We start from the raw sequence: 20,196 nt of genomic DNA, 5'->3' as shown, positions 1-20,196 counted from the left end.
TCAGAATTGGGCCTGCCATCCAATTCGTGACGTGGATGATCCGCCAAATCCATTGCTGACTTCACCACGATCGATTAGGTGAAACGGTTCTGCAAAGTTTGTTTGTTCATACAGGCAGCGTGGTTATAGTAGTTGCCAGCCATGTAATTCGTACTGCATGGCGAGATTCCTCTACCACTCTATAAATGGAGGCTCGATAAGTGTCTTCACTTCATCAAATTCAAATCAAAGAAATTGAGTACTTGCACGTATGGCTATGGATGCTGCAAACAGGCTTTCTGCAATTGCTGCCGAAATGGGGCAACTGCAAAATGAGATTGAAGAGCGCCGTAGAGTGCTAAACCTCTTTTTTAGGAGTGTGAGAACACTGGATCCCACCTGGAAAGAAGCGCGCATTCGCACTGCCAGAGAGCGTATCGAGGATTTGGAGGGGAGGCAGCAAGCACTGCGGGCGGAGCAGCAAGCACTCATAGTGCAGGCTGTCACCCACGGGCACCAGGGAGACTAGAAGAGTCCGTCGACTCTTTTTTTTTTAGAAGGTTTCAATAAGTGTCTGTAGACGCAAAGTAGGGTGTTTTAATGCATTTCTTTGGCTTTGTTTAGTAGAGATCTACTCCGATGCTTACTGGAGTCCTATTTATGCTAACTATCTTAGTTTGGTTTTCTTTTGTATGTTTGCATGTATGGGAACCCTAGTAAAAAATGTTTACTACTTATGCTTTTAGAAAAAGAAAGACTTCTTCGTGCTGAAAATTGAGTTCTTTCCTTTTTTTTCTTTCTATAGTGGAGATAGTCGCACGTAATGACAGACATATTATGAAATTGTGGTAAGAACGGGTTTCGTTCTAGTGCCCAATAAGAATATTCCAAAGCTTTTGTATGTTATCCGTTACAGATACAGAACCGTACGTGAGATTTTCATCTCATACGGCTCCTCCCTTATGTGCATAATGAAAAGCAAATCATATATCTAATAAATAATAAGAAGCTTTCAATATTCTAATTATAAATTTAGTGGTAGTGGGGCTAGTGTTTTTACAAGAAATCTCTAGCCTGCGAAAGATCTTTTTCTTTTTTTTAGTATCAAGCTGTTGATACTAGATAAAAGGTAACTCCAAAAATTGATTTGTCCCCAACGCCCCTTAATTTAAAGGAATTATAAACTTAAAAAGTTTTTTATGGTTCTACGGGTATCCAAAGTACGAACGAGATGGATGTTTGTTGTCCCAACCATTCTTTTGAATCCCGATCCCGATAAGGAAAGGGGGTAATTTCTAACAAAGTTTTAGTTTTTTCCTAGGCGTAGTGCTTCTTTTCTTCTTCTTCTATGCCGCCTATTGGTACTAGTGCAGTAGAGTTGGCCTACAATAAATAATCCATAGGTGTAACCTCAATACTAAAATCGACAATTGAAGCATCTAAGGCTGCATTAATCGGGAATACACGACAGAAGGTTTATTTACAAACCTCCCTTCAACTGAAACAAACTATCAACCAGGGCTGAATCCTCAAATAAGAAAGGAAGAAGGAGAATCAACTGATACAGGTAGGTGATTTGGTATATAACCAAAGGAAGAGCAGAGGGAAAAAACTCCTTTGCCAAAGAATCTTTTCATCCTAATTGTTTTCTTCGGTTCGTATTGTTGAATCGAAAGCAAGATTGACTGCGAACTCACTCAAGGGTTATAGGTTTTCTAATTGTTTCCTGCCCTGTGCTTTCCCGTCCTTCCTTTGAATCGATGGCATAATCAGTCTAGTACTGACGCGTGGTCTTACAAAAGCCTATGTGACTGACTTGCCATTGCCAACCGTACGTCGCGTCCTGATCCTCACGTAGCCGTAGGTCTCTCGTTCCTTTTCTCACTCGTCGATGGAACCTCACCCTCAGGCTCCAAAAAAGTCGTTCTTACGCTTCTGGGGGTCTCCCTCTCTACAGTGGGGTTCTGTTTGAAGTTATGATTTAGACAACGAGTCATAGGTCTTTCTTTTATTCCCTTGGCTATTAATCACCAAGAAAAAGGCTATTCATTAGCAACAAAAAGAGTAAGACAGGGCGCAACACTCCTGCAGTTACAAGAAGAGCGCGGCCGCATGAAAGATTGAATGTGATGCTACGTGCATACACTGATCACTACGAAGAAGAGAAAAGATGTCATAAAGCATAGGGGAAAGCAAACATCGGCTTCCCCAAAAAACCATTGATTGGGATCGATATAACAGAGTGTGCTCGATAGTCATCACTATTATGTCCCCGAATGGAATGTATGTCACCTTTTTTCTTTCCCTTTTAGACCAACTTGCCGCGTATAGTTTAGTCGTCTCTCGAGGGTTGATTCTCCAGTTTCGGCATTGGTAAGCATTCCCGGATGATATCCACCTTGACCTCGAATAGGTCCTCGGCGTTGATCCGGGCTAGATATATATCTAGCGACGAAGGCGCTGTTTTGCCCGACAGGAGGCGGCCCTCTATAGAGCGGACCGAATCCCCTCCTATCACTTCCTCCGGGCCATAGGGGTAGGGGGTGTAGGGCGGAGTCCGAGCTCCCGAAAGAGCGGGAGGCGTAGCTTGTTCCCCCGGAAGTGGTTGATTTACCGCTGAGGTACTACTACTATGCTCGGAACTCGCTGAGTCTTCCAGCATATCCTCGGTAAAGGTAAACCAATCCGAATGGGAAGGTACGACTGAAAAACTCTCGCCGGCGCTAAAGGCAACCGAAACGCCAAAGCTAATGAAAAAAAAAACGGTACTGATAACAAAGATAAAATTCAAATCAAGGGGCAACTTTCGTGTAGTTTGTAATTGGATGTAACTATTTAGATTTTTTCGAGAATAAATCATTCTCTTAATAGATCTCGTCTTGTTCCTCAATCTTCGAAGAATGCGGCGTTGTATTATTGTAAGTTTCCTATTCCAAACATTTCCTTCAAGTAGACGACAAGTTTTAAATCTTAATGCGGGCATTCCTCCCTTACATGCATTTGCTTGCAACAGATTCTTACTAAGACCCCAACATTTCTTCTTCATGTGCACATTTGAAAACAACCTATTGGCTTCAGACTTTTCCTTCCTAGCTGCCCGGATCTGATGCACAAAAAGAGGCCATTTATACTATACGCAAAAGAGCACTTCGGATTCAGGCTAGGCTAGACTTTCTTGCCTTAGGTCAATCAGGTCTTTCTCTTCCCTTACTAATGCTAATGTGGGATCAGTTACTTCCGAACAGTCTATTGACTCCCGAACAGCTACATTTGTCCATGAATTCCCTTCTGCTTCACCTTGTGGCCTATCACAGACAGCTACGGAAGCTGCTAGCTACCTTCTTCCCATTCTTTAGTTGCCCGAGATGAGTTCTACACCCTAAGGAGATAGAGAAAGCCCTTCCAGAGATTCATGTCAAACCAGTTCTTGAAAAACAGCCAACTCATGCAAAGAGTCCTTTCCCCATGCCCATGCTATGAAAACTTCACACCAAGTCAAGCCGCTAGCTTTAGTAAGAAATCGAGATTCCTATGGCTTGAAACTAGAATTAGATAAGTATAGTACGCAGGGAAGTACCTATCTGAAATGAAGGTAACGGCTGGCACATAGGGACATCGGTTTAAGCTCCCTCAATGGGTAGCTTTATCATATGGAATAGGTCTCTGGCTTGCTCCTGTCTGCTCTTTGGTTCTCTATCGGAAAGAGTCGTAATCTTTCCTTTCTGTCTACTCTACTATTGATTCCCTTTGGCTCGCTCTGTCCTAGTAAGTCATCTTACTCTCCTACCTTGACTTTAAAGAAGGGACATGTCCAACGACTGCTACCTCCTGGGCTTGATCCTGAATCGAAAGCGATCTCCTTTTGCTTTCAGCCTTTCGGGACAGAAAGTCATCGACTCCTATCATAGCTCTTTCCGCCCGTTACCGCTCCGTGGGCAACGATCAAGACCGAAATACATTACTACATAAAAATGCCCTACGAGAGAGAGTGATTCGTATCTACGACCTCCTCTTGGTTTTGCTTTGCCCCCTCTTTCCGAGAGCCCCTCTAGCATCAAGGCGGTGCAACAATAGTAGAAGCTGGAGATGCAACACTTCAGCCTGATCCACAGTAGGTATTGGTAAGTGTTCCCTTGCTGCTTTATCTCTAGATCTGTCTCAATCGGTCTGTCGCAAACAACGATCCAAGAAAGAGGAGTTCAAGGTTGGCGAAGTGAATCTCTTTCTTTCCTTCTTCTAGTTCTTGAGTGATAGTAGCTCATCTCTCTTCTTTCTTCTGTCAACTGTCCTTTACCGGTAACTAGATCAATCGCTAGCTGGAAAGTTTCCACTGTCAACTGCCGTAAGAGGTCCTTTTCCAAAATAAAGAATAGGGCATGGAAGCTTTCTGCTATTAGAGGAGGGTTTTGATTGCAAGGGAGGAAGGGGGATTACGCGACTTACAATTCATTAACTTAACCCCGAAATAGCAACTTGGTTATAGCTGACAGAAAGTAGAAAGGCTCTAAACAAAAGGTACCGGACAAGCTCTTAGGGAATAATCTCTTTCTTATTTCTTTCTAGACTCAATCTCTATCCGGTTGGAGTTGGATTGAATCGACTTCGTCTTCTTCCCAACAATGAACCCCGTTCAAGCTGTGATAAGAGGACGTTTCCGTACCCCTTACCTTACTCAAGAAAGAAAGTCATGTTGATCAGTAGTAGTGTCTAAGAGGAAGGGTTGGTGCTTTGAGCTACCTATTTTTTGTGATCAAATTAGAAACTTAGCTTCTCACGTTGCCATAGATTCTCCGGAAGAAAGCAATCGGCTTTGCCCAAGTTGTAATGACAGAAAAATCCTTGTCGATGAAGAATGTTTCAAAAGCAGCCTCAAAGCGGTTAGCTTCGCTTTCCTTGAATTTAGAGAGGAATGGTTTCAGATGAACTACTCCCTTTACCAGTTGATGAATCATGCTTTGAACACCTAGACCAGCAGCCGCTTAGTAACGTCTGCGCTTAGATAGCGATGTGAACCCGCCTTCCTTACCTTAATCAATAGATAGGTTTGTACTACTACCAGTAAAAACAGAAAGTTTTGAAATGCTTTTCGTAAGGCAAGGAAGTCAGTGCAGGTAGGCGAGGGCAGTTCCGGTCTACGGTTTATGGCAGTCTATTTTCTTTCCTTTTCTCGTTGTAGCAATCTTTCTTAGTGCACCCGTAAAGAGAGAATGCTTGGTAGCAGGACAGTAGGAGTTCAGTAGGCGGGCCAGTTCACGCCAAGGATAGCAGTCCAAGGGTTGAAAGAAAGTAGTAAACCAGTCAACTAGCTGAAGTTATCAAGTTCAGAAGTAGCAGCTCTCCTAGCTGCACATTCATCTTCCTCTCTTGCTCCACTTTCACTACCTGCAGCAAAGCTAGGAGATTCCTGAATAGTCTGCTGCTTTCCTTCATTTTCATAAGAAAGGTGATGCATCTGTTCCACCTTATCTAGATTTTCTTGGCATAGCACTGCATTTGATTCTTTGGGAAGAATGACATCATCTACAGATAGGTCTTCATTAGAAAGCATTTTCAATCTATTTGCTGCTGACCCAACAATTTGACAGGCATTTTTCTATCATATCAGCTCACTGCTTCATACCTGAAGGTCTCTGCACTACTTTCCAGTCATTAGCATTCTTAGTCTTTTTAGGGACCGCTTTCTTTCCTTCTTCTTCTTCAGAGGTTGAGTAAGGGTTTGGGTATGATTCGGGCACTTGACAGTTGAATGCCCCGCAGTTAAAGCATTTCAAAGGTTTCCAAGGCTAATCCACTTTGATAGCTGGAAAGCAGTCAAGAATAAAGTCAACCTCTAAGTAATCTACTGCCCTAACTAAACCACCAAGAGCGGATAAGGCAAAAGGGTGTCAGCACCCACTCCTGGGCAAAAGCATGCTAAGGGCGCAGCTTACTCCTTCAATAGCAGATTCAATAGCAAAAGAAAAGAAGCAAGGCCCGCTACCACAAAGACTAATCAGACGATAGATGGCACTCGGTTTCCTAACTCATTTACTTGACTTTCAGCCTTTCATTTTCGGCAGCTAAGGAGGCTGTCTTCTTTAAGCGAGCGAATGACTGATAACTAGGAATGGTGCTTTCCTTTACTAATCTAACAGAATACCCCCTTCTCGATAAGTAAGGTAGGTTGGTTGTGCTTGGGTCTCCTTCTCTTGTTGAAGGCTTTCCTACTTCTAATAGAATCTTCTAAGGTCATCTCCTCTTCAGCTTCTGAAGTTACCACGGTCTGTCATCAAACCTCATAGGCTAAAGAGAAAGCTAAATAGGGGTTCAAGATTGAGTTCACTGGCCCTCGGAAGTTCAAGCGAGTTAAGCTTTCTTTCCTTCGTTTATTCCCTAATCCTCTTAACCGAGTAACTTCCATCCTCTGGCTTTCTCCAGTAGGTTGCCTCTAGAGCAGTTAGTCTAGCATTTCCGGTTGTTTATATAGGATCCTATGTTCACATAGAGAACTTCTAGCTTTCAGTCCTTAGTTCAGGATCTCTACCTTTAGAATAGAATGATCATGCCTATCCCTCTTTGGCTGGCTTGCTTTGCTTCGCTTGACTTTGATTTAAATAGAGTTCGAGCTCTGAGTAAGCTCTTGCTTTGATTCACTTGGTGCCCTGGGCTTGAAACCAGAGCTTTTGACTTAAGGCTTGGTGACAGGCTTGAATCACGGAGGGTGACAGATCAAGTAGTTACTTTAGCTGTTGAGGGACTGACTTTAGCTCACTGATCTGATGTGATTGAATTCCCTAGGAAAGAAGGCAACTAGCTGAGGATGAAGGGCAAGGAATACGAGAACAAGGGATGTCCCACTTTGACTGTATTCAAAAAGCAAGCTAAGATTCATCAGAAAAGTAAGTTGCTTTCGGACTAGAGGCAGCTGTTGCGGGTTCAGGTGCGGCTAAATCAATAGGACCGACCGTCTGGGATAGGTGGAGTTGGTAGGAAGCACGGTTGGCGATAAGCTGGTACAGGTTTCATTCTTTCTATTCAATAAATATCTCTTCCCGTAAATCAAATAGACTAACAATGTAGGCACCCGTATGGCCCATTCTCTTGTTTGTTAAGTGAAGCCCATCCACCATCTATGTTAAGGAAAGGCGATCCATCCACCAGCCCCAAAGGTGATTAATCCATTCCTTCATTCTTAGGAGGCGGGCTTTCTTACCATTAAGTCGGGTGGTGGCAAACAAAGATACGGGAAGGAAAGGCACTCAACTGCTCTATTCATACTTTTTTTGGCTAGGGATAGCTAGTCTGAGGCGGTGAGAGATATGGCAGAAAGGGGGGGGGGTGTCCTGGTCGGTTCATCGGCTATAGACCAATTCGAAGAGCATTCGTTGACCTCTCCTTAGGGGTCCCAGCCCTTGTGGCCCCACAGCCTAACATTGATTTTTATCTTTAGATTTTCATTCTAGATAGAGCAGTAAGAAGGATCTCTTATGCAAGCTTTCTTGATGAAGGGTACCTCTTTATAAAAAAATTGTAATCTTCCCTTCCTTTTTTAATGGATTTTTCTAGCCTCAATGGCTATAGCATTCATTTGATAAGATAGCAATCCAATCGTAAACCATAATCAGTGACACACAAAAGCCAAATCATAAACTTCGGAGCAAGTTCAATAGTTTTCAAATAGCTTCCGTCGAATTACGCTTGATAATAATTAATGGAGTGGCAAGCAAGAGCAGAAGGAGGAAGGTGAGTAGGGTTGGTGAAATGATGCAAAAAAAAAGGCATGATGAGATCTGACTAAGAGAATTAGGTTATTCTTTTGCTGTTGGTCTTTGGTGCCTATCCATCCTATGCCTCGTACGTAGTCTAAATCAGAACTGAAACCTCTTTTATACCCGGAAAAAAACTTTGATTCATTCCCTTGATTTGGCTATTCATTCTAGCAACAATCATCAAACACGGCATAGCAACAGCGGCTAGCTACTTCGTTAAGTTAGAAGCTGAGGTAGGACTAGTCTGGGTATGAATCAAATCCATTCCTAGGGTGAGTCCTTATGTAAATGTAAGTAGAAGGCAGCCATCTAAGAGATGTTACTAGTCTGATCTGGTATGATGTAGGTTGGGGGTTTTGAGTCATAGAGAGTCTGTATTTTATTGGACTTGGCGAGAAGTGTTAAGAGCAGACTAAGCTAAGGAATAAAAAGAGGATTTGGATGCTTATCTTCCTTCCTACACCTAACTTGGCTATCGCTTGTCAGCTTCAGTCCCTGTTGAATCGGTTCTATCCGTTGATTTCTGGTTCCACCCTAGGATTCTTCCTTCAGCCCGAAAAGCCAAGCCACTGATGCTACTACTGCTAAATCAGCCGATGGAGTGCAACGTTACCGGGTCATTATGTCGGTTTTAAGAGCCTTCGACAACCGGCAAAGAAAGACCGTTCTGAGTAGCAGTAACAACGCTCATAGCAAGCAAGAAAGATGGGGTAAATGGGCCGGAAAGACAAGTTTATAGAGTCGGAGAGCTAGTAGAGCTCATAGGTTTCTACCTGTGACTAACTTAGTGTGCTTTTGGTAGCTGCTGCCATACCAACAATCTATTTTTCGTAAATAAGCACTAGCATTATGGTGCGAGATCTGCCAAGCTAAGCTCAATCACAACCCACCGGCTCAAACAAAGGCTGGATCGGTTCACTGAACGCCAACAAAATATAGCAAGTCCTCTAGCAAGCCAATTCCTTTCTTCATCGCCTTCGACAGCTAATCACTATCGTACTCTCGGTATTTACTATTTGAGTACTGGTATTGGATTCTCCTTCAGTAGAAAGATGGAATTGACCATGCACACTAACTCCTATTCAAGATATGGATACTAGACTATCCTGCATATGAGACGGATTGTTCTTCTAGCCTACATCGACGGGACTCAACTCCTTACTCTCTTCCTTCTATACCTATTTGAAAGTCAGGAATAGCAGACTTGTTCACCTATTTCCTTACTAGAGCAGATACTTGAGGACATAATGCAGCCCGTGTTACCGGTGTGTGAAAGGATAAGCGGTAGTGCCCCACACCCGTGATGCACTTCCTTGCTTTCAGGTATATCTCCAGATAGATAGGGTTTTCTCTCTTGTTTAGTGCTTCTCACTCTTTCCTCTCAAACGGCGATACCTTAGCAGCATTTGGCCCATCCCAGAGTGAAACTCCCTAACCAGATTCCGAAACTAAACGAAGAAGAACTCCTAAACGCAGAAAAGACACCTCCGACTGCAGCTACTTACTTGGCTTTCATCCCTCCTTATACTTATTCATGAGGCTTCACTTGGCATAGATGCCAGGGCCTTGTTCTGACTTCCGAGACTCATCTATCCTATTACTGAGAAAATTCCCTACTTGGAGTGAGAATCCCTTTATCCCGAAGCAGCGGCAGAAGCGGTTTGATCTCTTACCTTTTGCTCATATCCCAGAGACTCGTCTGCAGTTAGTTTCTCATTCGAATATGAATAATCAACAAGGGCACCTTCTCTCTTTACCTTTACTGGCTTTAATGACACTGCAGGGGACGCAGCAACAGACCCTTTCCCCTCAATTGTCGGGGGCTATTATCCGCTCACTCCCTTGCTTTCAGAGAACTACCCCAGTTATAGATAGATAGTCAAAAGGGGCTTTCTTACTCACAGGATTTCAGGATACTCGTTAATGCCTCACTCCCTTCTTCTACTTCTGACATTCTACTTGAGAGTCTGATATCCGATAAACTAGGTTTAGCTTGAATGTCTTAGTTCACATACTCTACGGGATTTCTTCTTTACTAGAACTCTTTTCTCATGACGTGGTTGGAAACGTTGTGTCATCTGTTCGTTTCGATTCAAAAAGTTTAACTTCGAACTAACCGGGAAAGCAGAAGCGGAACATACTTATATAATTAAGGTACTTCCTTACTTAGAGTGAGAATACTCTTTATATGGCACTTATCCCATACGAGTACTTACTTGACTTACTTTACTGAAACAGCCTAAGCACCTTTCCCTGGGATTCTTCATAAAACCAGCTTCAACAGCAAAGACTTCTACTTGAGGACAGTCTACCTTTGGTGGTGTGAGATGCTATTCTTTTATACGGTGGTGTAAGATGTCATTAGACTTTATCATATTCATTTGAATTGAGCGTATTGTAAGACTAATATGGCAAGTCAACCGAGCGTGGGGAACGAACGAGCGTGGGGGTGAGATGCATGCAATTGAAGCAGCTACCTGAAAAGCTGGGTTTGATTCCCTTAGATACCTTTGGGTTTAGCCTTGAGGAAAGACAACATATACCAAGAAAGAAGAGGTTGGAGGGATTGACAGAGATGCGCGAGATGCTCCGGAATGAGTCTCAACAGAAAAGAAGGAAACTTCCCTATCTAGTTCAAGTCCTAAAACAACGGATATTGGAGAAGCTGAACGAGAAGAAATAGCCATATCCCTAGGGGCACCTTCGATCGATACTGCCTTAGACCCTGCCCTTGGTCCTAAACCTGCTTACGCTGGAGAAGCCCTTACTTCTTCAGCTTGAAAGACATCTCAGGAAAGAGCTACTTCAACTGAAGAAATTTATTTAGTAGCGAGAACCCTTCCTACTCGAGAATAAGGTCAGGAAGTGAAGCGTTTTTTAAGTTTTTCTTGAAAAATATAGTAAGTGTTATACGGGGGTGGGGATTCAGACCGATGAGGGGCGTAGGAATTGCCCTTAACAGTCCGGAAGGCTGAAATAGCTTTCTCGGGAGCCTCCGGGAGGTCGGGGTATTCAATCCCAGGATACTCAAGGAGCAGGGCGTCGTATCCCAGGGGTTCTACTAATACATCGTATAGCGGGTCCAGGCTTTAAGTTCTACCAAAAATGGAATGGGACAGTCATTCGAAAATGAGAAAAGAAAATCAGGGTGTCAAGACATCTATATGACCAAGATGGCCATCTCACGAATTGGATTCGAACCAATATCAAGCTACTTTCCTTTAGTAGATCTGTCATCCCCCTCATTATAGTCCTCCTAGAATCAATAGCATTTCGTCGGAATACATCCTGTCTTTTCACCTTAGTAGACTTATGCATAGTCAGTACTATAGCCCCAATCATGGCTACTAATAAAATCAGACTAGGAACCTCCTCCAAACAGTATGGGAGCCTTTCAGCTCGTACTGCTCACACTCCTAGATCTTCACGGCACCTCCTCCACCATAGTGTGAGCTGGGAGCAGCTCCGAAAAGCGAGGCCTACTTAAATAAGTAATGAGCTTTCAACAACGTTAACAACACTACGAAAAAAGTAAACTATGGTTGCCCACTGATCTGATCATAGGTGAAATCCAACCCCTTCTCTGCTCCTTTCCTGACCCTTTCTAAGCTCTTGGATCCTGCCCTGCGCCTCACTAGGCTTCGCTATCGCTCATGACTGGTATATGGATCTCTCTATGTAGTGGTCGGCCTTCTAGAAGCTTCGCCAGAAGCGACTAGTCGCTTCCCGAATGCCCTTTTCCTTCGCTACTAGGAGAGTCGCTAGCTTGCTTCATTATATTCTATAAGCGGAGCGACTTGTCGAGTCTACGAAGCTTCGTAGTTGCTTCCCCCCCCCCCTTTTTCTTTTGCCCCACCATGCCACTAGATCCATAATGACCGGCGAGTCGGAACATGTATGAATATAACCACGCGGAGCGCCGTACCGGCCTATCGAACGAAGCGAAGAAAGAGATCATTGAGCCTATTTAGCCGAGCGGAACCCTTTTCAAATAATATATATATATATATATATATATATATATATATATATATATATATATATATATATATATATAATAATAAGCTAAGGGGGCTGGGAATCGCAAGAATTGAAAAGTCCTCCATTGAATGGGATGAGAAAGACAGGTTCGGAAATGGCCGGATTAGCAGGAGGAAGGGCGGCCCCACCCTGAAACAAAGGTGTACGTACATAAATAAAGAGACTGGTTATGGCCTTCATAGGGCTCCTTCCCATCTATCTTGACCGGGAAGAGGGGGGAGGCTCTTGCGGAAGCCCTGCCCGCCCTTCTCTATTCTATTTTTAGGATCCCTCTGAGGAGGCTTTCCGGACTCGTAAAAGACGGGTAGGAACAAGAATAGGGTCAGTAGCCTCTGCCGTTGCAGGTCCTTCTCCTTCCGCTGAGATGGCCCTCTTTTTTGTTTTGTTTGTTCACCGCGGCACGAAATCATGAAGAAGCTGGAATAACTCAGAAAGAGAGTGGCGCCTAGCCGTTGAGAGCGTCTGTTGTCTTTGTAGAGGAACAGTACGATTTTGGACTGGCCCCCTTTGCATGACCTAGAAATAAAAAGAAGTCCGTGCTACTATAAGGCCTCTAAACTCCTCCCTCAGGACACTGTTGTGTTGCCCATGGGGACGGGCTAGCCCCGACTTCCATAGGTCCTTGGTTCGACCTCCTAATGAGAATTGAGGTCCTTGCGCGGGCGTCTCATCCCTAAGACTTGTTTGGTCTGTATGGAGTGCCCCGTGGTTCCTCGAGTGCCAGCCGCAGAGAGGAATGCCATCAACTAGGGCGCTATTGGCCACTAACCACTCGCTCGCCGGACGCTCGGGCTCCGCGTTTCAAGTTCGTTATCCTAACCGTATCCTCTGCTCCACCGGGAGCCTGACCCCTTCTTCTATCTTATCTACTGCCTTGCTCCTCGACTCCATACTGCTCCAGCCGCTCGCTGTAATAGCTTGCTTCTTGGGTGGCTCGCACCCTGGGTGGTGCGGCTGAGCCAGAGTGGGCTCAGCAGTCAGCCTATCTTTCCAGGCGCACGCATAAAGGCATGATTAGTTCCACAAATCTCACTGCACTGACCATAGTAAACTCCTTCTCGTTGTACCGAAATAGAGGTTTGATTTAAACGACCAGGTACAACATCACATTTTACACCTGGGGAAGGTACAACCCAACTATGAAGTACATCAGCAGATGTTACAATAATACGTAGATGACTTTTGGCTGGTACAACCACTCGATTGTCCACTTCTAATAAACATAATTGACCCAATTCTAGATCATCTTCTGGAATCATATAACTGTCAAAAGTGAGTGACTGTTCATCGGAACTGTTATAGTCCGAATACTCATAAGGTTGGGTCGATGCCCGTCTCCCCCCAAACTGTACTTGCAAGTTTCCCCGCAAAAAGCTCTCCACGCCTACTCTTAGAAAGAAGACTCTTTTTCTTTAGTTAGTACCGACCGTAAGACCTTTTATGAGTAAGGGGAATCGAAGGTCGGGGAAAGTTTATTGGCAACAGGGAACCTTTTCTCACCCAGTCCTACCTACCCTATGTATTCAGGGGGGGGGGGGGGGGGGGGCTGGAACTGAAAAAGACCTGGTTCCACACATATGAGACAGGCAGAAGGTATGGGACGACCAGTTCACCATGGAAAGCGAATTCGATCCTATAGTCGTCTTCTTTGTTCGAGAAATGCGCAGTGGAAAGGGATGCTAGTCGGCTCGGAGAAGTTGTAGGCCCCAATAAAAAATATGAAGATTCCTCACCTATCCTGTCAGGGGCCCAGTTGAACGCTCGAGTATAGATTCCCTATGCTCATCGGCCGGGGCCGGCCGGCCCGTAGATCTGGATCCATCCATAGACCTGACCTCATATCATTTGTCCAAAAAGAAAAAAAAGATGGTTTTTAGTAGTAGTTCATGATACCTCGAATTCCCACGTTCCAGCTTGCATTATGCCAACAAGTCCCACCCCCAACTCTAGCTGAGAAGTTGAGTCACCCTTCTTTTTTTCTCAGAAAAAGAATCGAATAAAGAAAGAGATAGTCTATATCCTGTATCGATCATAGGATCACTCTATGAATAGGTAAATTCTCTGTGACCTCCCACCGTTCACGACATCCCTTGCTTCTCGCTGCGAACGGCTCCTCGGTGGAAGAGTAGAAGCGCTGGTCCCCTTCGGTCAAGTTGCTTGTACCTGTTGTTACCTACCGTAGGACCTCCGTCCCCGAAGCGAAGAAAGAGGAGCAGGAACAAGAGGCTGTCCTCTCCCGGCCCAGTAGTTCCGCAACTACTACCGTGGTTGTTGCCAACGGGGATCCCCCATTCCGAAAGGTTACTGGGCCAACCGTTAGGTCCAAAGTTGTATGCCACAGCTATGGTGCCAATAGATTCACTACTTCAGCGCCGTTATCGGACATTTCAGGCTGAGCATCTATTTCTCGTATATCAATCCACACCAAGAAGAGGGATGTGTACCTCCAGCAACAACAAGATGGAACCATAGGCTTCTATGCTGGGAGCATTTCAGGGTCTAGGTCTAACCATCTCAACTCCCCGTTTCTGGCATGCTATAGTTATTTAAGTCTCTCGACGGCGGGAATGGGAGATTACCGGTAAGCCAGATGCTTCGCGAACCATATTCTTAAGGCATTTCGTTGCACTTAAATCACCCTCGTGAAGAGGCGCACTCTGATACCATTGATGTCCAATAGCTTTGATAGTAATGGCTGGATTTACTACTACCTCGTCCATTGAGTATAAGAGAGCAAATGATGGTATAGCAATGAACATCGGGATGATACTAGGAAATATGGTCCGAAGAATCTCGATAGTAGTTCCATGAACAATCCTTTGCGGGATTGGATTTTTTTCTTTTTAGAAATGCCATAAAGCGCGAACCAAGATCCGTGAGACGAAAACCAAAATAAGAATGAGGAAGAAAATGATATCGTGATGTAAGTCTATTATTCCTTGCATCATAGGTGTTGCTGCGTCTTGAGATCCTAATTGCCATGGTTCCGCTGCATCACAAGGAGCAATTGTGAGAAATAGCCATTCTAGAACAATCATTTGATCTGTTTCATTCTTTGACTGCTTTGCTCTCCCAAAAAAATGGAGAGACTTGTTCTTGCTCTTCCAATTAAGGAAGACGGATTTCGCCGGTTGGTCTAACCAAGAAAGACATGGGAATTTTGGGCGTCAGATTCTTCTTCTTCTCTTACTTACGATATTTCGAGTTGGATGAACAGATAGCTCCTAAAAGCAAGCAGCCGTGTGATCTTATATACGATACCACCAGACGCGCCCCAGTTTCAAGCGAGCTCACCCTATGGACCTTGCTGAACTAGATTCCCTGCTAGCGAGAGCGGCTTAGAAAGATAAAGGAGCACAAACAAGGGTTGTTTGAAAATGAACAGATAAGCTAACGCACTACTTATTTTCTGCCTACTTGCAATGCAACTACTCCTAAGAAAGACTCAAACTGAACTAGTTGAAGCTAAGGGCCTGCCTTCCCAGCTATCGTAATGCGTCTCGATGCCAAAGCTTCCTGAACCAACTGAAGCAAGGAATATGAGTAGAAGAGCGCTAGCATCCCTTGCTCTCTATCGATTGCTCACCGCCGTCTCATCCAAAGGAATAGAACTGGAGGGCGAACTTCCCATCTGTTCCCGTCTCAATGCGACCATTGATAGCTTTCTCTATTGAAATGTAATCCAGTTCCGGCTTGCTGTTCAAAGGGTAAAAGGACAGAGGAAAAGGAATAGGTTAGAGATAGAGGTTAGGGACGATTACGAGTGCCTGTTCTGGTTCTTATGTGATGTGATCTCACCCGAAAACTAGGTTTGAACACACTTTGCCCGATCGTTCTATTGGTTGCTGTAACGTGATGGTGGAAACCGCGACCCATTGCCTATAAAGAGACAAGAACCTTGGTATAGAAACGCCACAACCAACCCACCAAGTTGATTGATAAGTTTTGAACGCCACAAGTTTCATAACTTGATAAGTTCCTAATGTTCCAAAAAGAACTACGAAGAGTATAAAACTCACATTGTTTTTATTCCAAAATTGATTGATCAAAATGAGAACATAAGCAACCTATTTATATGCGATTTGGACACACCTCAAAAGTCATGAATTAAAGATGCAACTTTAATTCATTCAACTTTAAGGCATTAAATTCCATGACTTAAAACTATGAATCTAGACATACTTATGAGACGGGTTCAAGTAACATATGACTCTTACAACTCCTACTCACTTATTTAGGAGAATAAAAACGAAAATTACATAATTAAATTATAAAAATTCGAAATGGGCTTGTTAATGGCTCTTATTGGGTCTTGTAAATCTTTCTTGGACTTGAATTAGGGTAATCCAACCTTAATCGGGTCAAATGGGTCTTCATTCACTTTCTTGAGTACAAACGTCTCTAATTAGCCTGTTTAAAGCCTTATTGAATGCTTTATAGCTCGTGCCTTTGCAAGTGGTCCATTTTCACAATGTTATTAGATGGATCATATCATTCCCCTCTTCTTGAAGATGATTCGACCTCGAATCTAAATAATGTTGAGCATTTTGTTTGTACTCGAATCATCTCATATCATTCTCCTTTTTTTTCAAGATGGTTCATCATGCAAAAAAAAGTTGTGCTTGGAATTTTATTCTTTTTCTCTCTTTTTTTCATTTTCCCTTTCTTTCTTTTTTTTTTCTTTTCTCTTCATCTTCTTTCTTCACATTTTTTTTTCTTTTCTTTTTTATTCTATTTTTTTTTCCGAACATTCTTTTTCATCGATTTTTTCTTTTCACAAATACATGAAAAAAATAAGAAAACTTGAACCAAACCCAATAATAGGAACCACACCAACTTGTGATATGACCCACTATTAATACTTGAATCTTGATTCAATAAAAAGAAATATAGATGAGGAGATGAAAACTTAGAGATTCAATAAACACTAGTAAGAACCATGCCAACCTGTGACAAGACCCATTACCAATACGAGTATCTTGAATTCCAAGTAATCGAGAATAAGAAAGAAAAAAAAAACAAAACAAAAAAAAAGGATGTGCAAACCAATAGATCTGGCTCTGATACCAAATGATGTGATCTCACCCAAAAACTAGGTTTGAACACACTTTGCCCGATCGTTCTATTGGTTGCTGTAACGTGATGGTGGAAACCGCGACCCATTGCCTATAAAGAGACAAGAACCTTGGTATAGAAACGCCACAACCAACCCACCAAGTTGATTGATAAGTTTTGAACGCCACAAGTTTCATAACTTGATAAGTTCCTAATGTTCCAAAAAGAACTACGAAGAGTATAAAACTCACATTGTTTTTATTCCAAAATTGATTGATCAAAATGAGAACATAAGCAACCTATTTATATGCGATTTGGACACACCTCAAAAGTCATGAATTAAAGATGCAACTTTAATTCATTCAACTTTAAGGCATTAAATTCCATGACTTAAAACTATGAATCTAGACATACTTATGAGACGGGTTCAAGTAACATATGACTCTTACAACTCCTACTCACTTATTTAGGAGAATAAAAACGAAAATTACATAATTAAATTATAAAAATTCGAAATGGGCTTGTTAATGGCTCTTATTGGGTCTTGTAAATCTTTCTTGGACTTGAATTAGGGTAATCCAACCTTAATCGGGTCAAATGGGTCTTCATTCACTTTCTTGAGTACAAACGTCTCTAATTAGCCTGTTTAAAGCCTTATTGAATGCTTTATAGCTCGTGCCTTTGCAAGTGGTCCATTTTCACAATGTTATTAGATGGATCATATCATTATGAGTAGGAGAAGAGGAGATTAGTAGCCCGAGTGAGAACTCCCAAGCCGAATCTGTGCTATTTCAGTAGTCTTGGTAAATATCCTTTCTCCCTTCCTAACCTAACCTTCTGTTTCCCGCGGGCTAGGTAGCTATTTTCTTTCTTTTTTATTTATGATCTTTCTTATTTACCTTTAAGGCATCCTATTCTCCGTTTTGAGTTTCTTTTGGAATCGTCTTCTTTTCAAAAAGATCTTCTCCCTTGTTCTTCCCTCTTCCTATGATCTTGACCTGCAAAGTTATTTCCGAAAGCTCCCACTATGACTAAAAAGCTCCCAATAGGCCACCCGCTTATATTATAATAAAGTAAGTAGGAAGGAGCGAAAGCTACTCGACCAGACGGGAGAGGCGACCAAAGGAAGCTGGTTCACCTTCTCTCCTCCGTTACAACATAGGTCGTTCCAATCCCGGATGAAAATATTCCTAAACTTAAGTCAAGGAGAAAGGTCCAATTAAAATGCTTAGGACTAGAAAGAAATATGATCCTATCTACAGGAACTCTTCATCATAGATCGGAGAGCTCATTTGATATATCACGAATGCAGTGATCAAGCATCAGGCGGAATGTATTGCTACCTCTTCCTCCCTCCACCATTCTATAAGCAAATGCTTGCGGGTAGGATTTATCTCCAGAACCATCTTTCTTATGCAATTCGAGGAGAAGCGAGTAAACTTGAATGCACCCTAATTCTTGGTAGAGTTATCAAAGAACTCCCTCGCTTGGCACAACAGCAAAGAGAACTACAATTCCAACTGGATCCAATGAGAAGAGAATTCGAACACCAACCCTTAAGACTGTAATTGGCTTGCTAGTCTTTTCCCTTGCGCTTGATAACTCTTATGACAAGGAGTCCGCAATTTGAGGAGGGGAGAATGGAAGTACTTCACACTGAACACTCGCTTACGAAATGGAACAGAACTCTCAGGATTCGAGAAGGACTAGGCAGGCTCTTTAGGGCGATTATCCTCTTCCTTAGACATAAAGTTAGACCCACTAGGTAAATAAAGGAATTACCAAGGTAAGACACATATCGCAATATTACATCTACCTTTGCCTTACCCACAGAAAGCCTTCGCACAGATTTCCTTCCAACGTTTTTAGCAAAGGCCCGGAGAGAAAGCATAATCTAGTTAGTAGTCCTACAGAAGCCAGAATCAATCCTATAGATTAGAAACTGTAACCTATAATCTTGATGCACTCTAATACCTAAAATATTATATGTATATCCTCACCAGGGAATATGCGCAGAAAAAAGCACCTTTTTTCACTTTATCACTGGATTGCGAACTTACTTATCCTTTTGATGAGAATGCCACTACTCTTACTTACTATCTTCAAACCCGCCTATTGGCGTGTCTGGATCAGGTGAATCGGTTGGCTAGATATCTCCTTAAGCGAGTTATCGTTAACTCCTTAGTTCCTTAGAAAAGGATAATAAGGGGGAAGAAAAACCCTAGCTTTCTATCGATCCTCCAACTTGCGTCAGATCCTTTTGCCTCTTACTCTGCTGGATTGAAAGCGGATGCAAGAGAACTATCAATGGCTACAAGTAGAACTGCCATGGAACTATATGGATAGCAACTCCCACCGGATGGAGATATCTTAACTTTGATTTCAAGCCTTTGTCTTTCGCTTGCCTAAGGTTAAGGTAAGAAAAAGAGACAACTACTGGACACTACGGGGACTGTAAGCGATCTAACAGAACTGGCTTGTTGAACGGAACTCAGACTAGAGATATCAAATGACCTAGGGGACTGGACCTCTAGATGTAGCACTGGATGTAAGAAAAAACTCGACTGCCAAAGCAGCACTTAGCACTCCAACTAATGGCCTTAAGACTGTTGCAATTGGTACAACTGCTTCAATGGGATAGAAGGAAACTGGCTAAAAGGGATTAGAAATGGACTAGTAAGAGACTCCAATGTAACCTAAAACTAAAATTGGAACCCTAGGAGGGGCAACTTCCACTCTTTTTTTCACTCTTTCCATTGTCGTTTACTTTACGAAGTGAAGGAAATCTAAAGGTATGCCCATTTTATCGAGGAGAGGAATTACTAGCTCGCAAGCTTAAAAATGAGAACTTCCTTCCTTGCCCTCGAACCAACTATCCAACGACATGGAACACTTAGCATTGGCCTATCACTCAAATTCAATTTTATAGCACGCCAACAGGAGGGGCTTCTCTTTTTTCTCCCACTAGATAGCTAGCAGAAAGAATGGCAGGACGAAAGAAAGGCTTAGGATAGCGGGAGAGGGTGAATGAAAGGAAAACAACTCAAACTTCTGGCTCGCAAGAAAGGCGAATAACTGCAACTGAATCGACATAGACGGACTTCTAAACTTAGCACAGCGCTTACCATATAACTTGACTTGGGAGGGGACCCAGCCCTCTAACGTTGCGTGAGGGGTGCAACGGGATGATCTCATGGGGCTGATTTATTAGAGAATGATGTTTAAGTAGCCCTCCAACCATCGGCATACCCTGGCCCGTCAGGGTGCTTCTAACACCTTATCGCGTCAATTGAAGTCCACCTTATTGTTGATGAGGCCATTCGATCAATCGGCTCAACCGGATGCGGAAGGGTGGCGGTTTACGATCCTACCT

At 43.0% G+C, this 20,196-nt stretch overlaps 1 pseudogene; it reads right to left on the bottom strand.

Moving 5' to 3' along the window:
• Nucleotides 1-10,585: 10,585 nt before the first annotated feature.
• Nucleotides 10,586-11,172, bottom strand: LOC145060050 (uncharacterized; annotated as a pseudogene).
• Nucleotides 11,173-20,196: the final 9,024 nt, after the last annotated feature.

Source organism: Lactuca serriola, chromosome 6 (genome assembly GCF_051521515.1).
Source record: "Lactuca serriola cultivar US96UC23 chromosome 6, Lser_US96UC23_V15, whole genome shotgun sequence".
NCBI classification, from domain to species: domain Eukaryota; kingdom Viridiplantae; phylum Streptophyta; class Magnoliopsida; order Asterales; family Asteraceae; genus Lactuca; species Lactuca serriola.
Note: the sequence above shows the minus strand (reverse complement) of the source record. Positions and strands in the feature narration are given on the sequence as shown.